Genomic DNA, 6,175 nt, shown 5'->3' with positions numbered 1-6,175 from the left:
CATAAGAAAGATTTCACATTGCTGTTCATGCCATAATTTCTTTTTTATATTGCATTTTTGTATATTGTAAATTTAAAATATTGTTTTAAGTCAGTCAGCTCGCTGCTGTAAAATTTAAAATTCGTCAATAGGTCATCACTATAAGGAGCTGTTTTCGACCCGGCCGGAAATAAACCACTTCACTTTATATCTTTTCTTCTTTTTTATGAATTTGTCTTGTGTCTAGGTTTTTTTACATCATGCTTTTCCGAATACAAAAAAAGACAAATATATAAACAACTTTGGCTATGATTTAAGTTGAAAAAAAATCGCCATTAAGAAGATTTATAATTAAAATTGTCATGTGAACAATATATATTTTTTTCAGCATCATGCGATTTAATACATTTTTTTAATCTTACTTTAATCATAATTTTATAATTCCTCTTGGAGTTTAACTCAGACACACTAACATTATTATAGACATCGCATTATCAACAAAAATAAATATAGTTTCTTCCTAAATTTTTTATTTCGCTAATATGATATGATGTTTTGATATCTTTAAAAAAAAAATCTTCGTTCATCAGATTTTTGCAAAAAATTTTAATTTGACCGTCCGAGGAACCGTGCGTTTGTAAATTTTCGTCCTCAAAATATGATGATTTAGCTACAATATTTGCTTATTGACAACCTTCTGTAGCTACTCTATTTTCAAAAACATGATTCATTTAGACACCGAGAATCTTCTGGAATCGAACAAGTTTTGTTTAATGAATATAAATCAATTAAGTCGCGGAGACGCTTGGATTTTCCTCTCGAGAGATTCACGCGCCCTTTGATGTATAACCGCCCCAATCTTTAAACCCAAATTTTTTTCTGCTCAAAGTTGAAAAAAGATTGAAAATGTGATTATTTTAAATTTCCGGGGAATTTTGTTTTAGGGCCCCCCTTTTTTAAAATAAAATACCCGGAGAAAAACGCCCAAAATTTTTTTTTATTTCGTTTTTTACATAACCCCTTACATTAATAAAAAAGCTGGGCCCGCTAATAACTATTTTATTACTTAATTTTTTCCCACTGACCTTTTTCTATGGGGAAGAATCTTTTCAAACTTCTGAAAAAAATTTAAACTAAATTTTAGGGCGGTTTCCCCTTTTTCCTAAAAATTCTTGTTTTTTGGAACAAAAACCTTTTAAAAATAATGCTTTTTTTCGGAAATTAACAAACCCCGGGGTTTAAAATAAAATATATTAAAATTTTCCTGCTTTCCGCCTTTATTTTCCCTGGTAAAACTTTAAAATTATTTTGGAAACTAATAAGGAATTTTAAAAGCCCACCCATTAAAGGGGATCCCTTTAATTTTATGAAGATTAATCTACAAAGAAAAATAAAAAAAAAAATCTTGGTAATTTTTTAAATTTTTTTATTTTACATTTTTAAAAAAAAAACAGATTTAAAATTTTTCGAAAAAAGAGTTTTTTTTCAAAAGGGTTTTTACCGGGCCCCCCCAAAAAAACGATTCGTGAAAAAACCAAAACGGGGACCTGTTTCCCTTTTTTTTATGCCCCACATTTAAACAGTATTTCCTTTCCAAAAAAATTTAAAACCCAAATTATTATTCCCCTTTTTTTAACATATAAAAACCCCAAGGCCCCTTAGGCCTCCCTCCGTAAAATTTCTTTAATATTTAATTTTTTCTTTTTTTCCCCTTTTCGTTTCACCCTGAAAAAATACCAAATCCCGGTTACAGGCTTTAAAAATAATTTCTTTCCTTACTTTTACGAAAGTAAAATTTTTTTAAAATATAATAATTATAAATTTAAAGGGGTCCCTTATTTAATACCTGAAACTCAAAACAATTTTCCCGGTTTCTAATGTTTTCCCCTTAAGGCCCGACCGGGGTAGAAAGCTTTATAATAACGGTTTTTTATAAAAACACCTTTTAATTAAATAAAAAATAAACATTGGAAAATAAAAAGGGCGGAAAATGACATTTTTTTTCCCCGGGGTTTTTAAGTTAAGAAAAATCAAAAAAACAATAATTTAAAATTTATTAAAAAAATATCCCCCTACCCAAAACGTTCAAGGGTTTATAAAAATTTTCCTCATTTTAAAGGTTATTTAAAAAAGGGCGTCAATAAATTTCATTTTAAACAATTCCTATCTTCTCTTTTGGCAAAAATGTAGTCCCCCCTTTAAAAATGTCCTTATTTTCTTTTAATTTAAACACTTTGCTTGTAATTCCCCTTTTTTTATTTACATAAATATACTCCTGAAAAAAAAAACAATTTAAAAAATATTGGGGACACCTTCTAGAACGAACCCAAATTCAATTTTAAAAAAAGTTGGTAGACCCGGGTTCCTATATTTACCCAAAATGGGCTTTTTCTACAAATCTTTGCCTGGTGAAAGCCTAACTTTAAAAAGGAAACAACCCCAAAAAATTAAAAATTTTGTTAACCCGTGAAACTTAGAGAAAAAAGGGCCCGAAAAAAAAACAAAAACAAAACACATTTCGGTCTATACAATTTATTAAAATTTTCAAAATTAAATGCCTCCTTCCAAAAATTTTTAAACCTGTCCAATCAATGGTTTTTTTCCAATTTAGAGGGGAACCCAAATTGGCCAAAGGGGGTGTTTAGAACGTTGCATGTTCAAAAATCGACCAAGGTCTTTTCCGTACTGGGTTTTGGATCTTCAAATGAATTCGATGTACATGTAAATGGATAGTAAGTGTTTAATTCCTAAAGCAAATCATGTAAATGTGTAGTATTGTACGAACACACAAGAGTGTAAGATAACTTTTTTACAAAGTGCTTACGGTATCTGCCTCTCAACGCAATGGACTGTAGGTTCCAAACCCTAATTGGACTAATTGCCTAGGTTTCTTGATTAGAAAACGCAGTACCTTGATGGCTGAGGTTAAATGTGTCGTTCATAAAAAGCTAAAGACATTCACAATTAATGATTAAGCTTAAGATTTATAAATAGGTACTTTTAATCACCACACCTTATTGTTTTGTTTTCCATTAAATAAATAGTTTTCCGTCTAATTGATTTCATAAAAAGCGCACTGATATGTAGGTTCATTTAAGATAATCTGTCAAAGAAAAAGGAAATAATTAACATACCAAATAGTATATCAGCCCCTTTCCTGCCCCGTTTTTATAATAAACCCCCCCCCCTTATTATTTAAATTTCCCACAAAATTTATTTTTCGGGTAACGAAAAAACATCCAACAAAGGGGGGGGGGACCATAAAAAAAAGTAACGGGCCCAAAAAATGGTTGTTTTCAAAGAAAAGGCCCCACACAACTGGGTTTGGTAAATTTTTTAAAAATTTGCCCTTAAATTTTGTGAAACATTTTTTCCCCAATTTAAAAAGTTTTTTCAATATACATTAATTAATTAAAAAACTTAAAAATGTGTTTTTTATGTTTCAAATTAACAGGAAAATGCCAATCTACACCGAAATTTCGAAATTATATTTACAAATTGGGGGTTGTTGGGAAATCCCCTGAAAATTAAAAGGGAAAACGGGGGAAAAAGAAGGCTTTTTCGGGAGCGACAAAAATAAGTTTCTCCTTTTCCCCAAAATAATTTTGGTACTTTTATTTATTTTAAATTTCTTAATCTTTTTTAAATTTTTTCCCAGGACCCAAAGTAGGAAAGAAATAATACCTTAATTTGTTAAAGGGAAGGGAAGGAAAATCAAATGGAAAATTTTAAAAGGTTCTATACCAAAGTTTAAAAATTTAAAATTAACTTTGTTCTTTGTTTTACGGGAAATTTTTTTGGAGATATTTTGCTTTTTAGGTTTTTTATGTTTTTAAATTTAAATTTTTTTTGTTTTGAATTTTTTTGGGAAAAGGGGAAATTTTTTTTATTTTTTACTGTAAAAGTTTTGTTTTAAGCCGTTTTTGGTTTTTTGACTTTATTTTTTTAAAAAGGGTTTTAAGGTTTGGTTCAAATGTTAGTTTTTTTTAAAAAAATGTTTTATTTGGTAAATGTTTTAAAATTAATTTTTTAGTTTGTTTTATGGGTTTTGTGTTGCTTTTTTTAAAGTTTTTTTGGTTGAATTTTTTTGAATTTAATTTTTTTGCTTTTTTTTAAAGTTTGGTTTTTTGGTTTGCTTTTTTAAATGTTTTTTTTGGGGGTTTGGGCCTGGGGGGGTTTGTTTAGGGGTTTAAAAGCTGGGGGGGGAATTAAGGAAATTGTTTATTTGATAATTTTTTTTAAAAATTTTTTTTTATCCCTTTGGGGTATTAGAATGGGGTTTGTTTTTTTGCTTTTTTGGGAAATTGTTTTTTAATTTAAACCTGGTTATTTTTTTAAAAATTTTAAATTTTGGGGGTTCCGGGAAAATAAAGGTTTGCCCTTTTAAATAAAAAATTTAGTAATTGTTTTTGGAATTTAAACCAAAAGTTGTTATTTGGGGGGGCCCCCCTTTTTTTTTTGGGGGGGTTCCCCTTTTTTGCTGTTTAAAAAATTTTTCCCTTTTTTAAAGCCTTTCTGTTGAAATTGGGGTTTTTATTTGGGGGCAAATTATATTTTTTTGTTTAAAAAGTTTCCTTTGCCAATAATTTGGACTTTTAAAATGTTGATATTATAAAAGTTTTTTTTTCCGGGAAAGGTAAGGGTTTTTGTTTTTCTTTCGGGAAAAAAATTGTTTTTTGGGGGCCCCTGGGGTTTTAATTTTTTTAGTAGTTTTTTGGGGACCCCGGGTTTTGGGGTTTACGGTAAAGGAAAGTGCAATTTTTCCTTGCGAAAACCCGGGGGATTAAAACCCTTTTATCCCAAGAACCAAAATTTTTTTGAAAGGGGTTAAAATTTTTTAACCCCGTCCAGGTTTCTCTTTCTAAAAAAATTTTTAAAAAAAGTTGGGGGTTTTTTTTCAAAAATTTTTATGAGAAAATATTCTTTCGGGTTTTAAATATGAAGCAACATTAAGTAAAATTTTAATAACGACGACTAAAAATAAATTTTTCCCTTTTTGTTTTTCTTTTTAAAAAAAAACTTAAATGGAAAATTTTTTACCATGTGATGGCAGACATTTTCATGTTCCCTTGTTTTTACACGAGTGTTTCGTTGATTTTAAAAATTCATTTCCAATACAAGATAAATAAATTTTTTTTTTCATGCAAATAAATCTTGCAAATTTGTTTGACCCAAATTTCCCACCAATACGTGGTCTTTTTTCAGGTTTCCAAAAACAACAAGCGCTTAATTAACAAAAGAAAGGGACAGTGATAGCCCTCCAAGCGTCCGTTAACTAGATTCCCCTTGCTAAACTTCAAATCATACAAACAAAACGGGTTTTAGGAAAAAGACTTTAATGGGGGTTTCAAACCAAAGGGGAATCGGTTTCATTTGCATCACCGATAATAAAAAATTTTTCGGGTGTCAGGAAAAAAAAAGCGAACCCGCTCTTTTAACGCCTTATTTTTCGAAAATTTTCCAAAAATTTTATCAAATGGATCTTACCCCCCGTTGGGGGGAAAAATTTAATATTTGTGTTTTGTTTGGAAAAGAATATTGAAAAAAATTTTAAAATTTTGATGTCTTTATTTTACATTCCTTTTTAAATATAAAAAGAAATTCTCCTTTGGAAAAATTTTTAAAAGTTTTACTTTTTGCTTTCAAAAAGTTTGGTTTTTCCCCAAAAAAACGGAAGTGATGCCCTTTTTAAAAAATTTTTCGGTTATTTTTTGAAAAACAGGTCCAAAAATTCCAAGTAAAAAGGAAAAAATTTCCCAAAACCCATGATAAAAATTCTTGAATAGGTTTTTTTACCCATTTTCTTAACTATTCAATGTACATTGTTAATTATGTCTTTGTTACATACTGTACATATCTGATATAAGTTTAGTCATTTTCAACTGAAGAAATACAGTCAACTTTCTTTATCTCGACATCGCTTTTCTAGATGGTTTCGTTATCTCGAAATTCGTTATCTCGAAAATGTACACTAATGCGAATAATCGTATTACACACTTGACATTGCTCGAATGCTGGTGTCACGAATATGTATTAACGCTATATTCATATTTCTATTCTTAAAGAAAATATTTCCTTCTGTGTATTTCCTTCAGATTTTTGTACGCATCATTTTACTTTTTTAAGGTATATCACATAAGTGTGCTATTCTTGTGGATTGTATCGCTGAAGTCGACTGCTTAAGGTAGTATTTTGG

The sequence above is a fragment of the Ruditapes philippinarum genome, unplaced genomic scaffold, assembly GCF_026571515.1.
Source record: "Ruditapes philippinarum isolate M1 unplaced genomic scaffold, ASM2657151v2 ctg6097_1_1_1_1, whole genome shotgun sequence".
Lineage (NCBI taxonomy): Eukaryota > Metazoa > Mollusca > Bivalvia > Venerida > Veneridae > Ruditapes > Ruditapes philippinarum.
Note: the sequence above shows the minus strand (reverse complement) of the source record.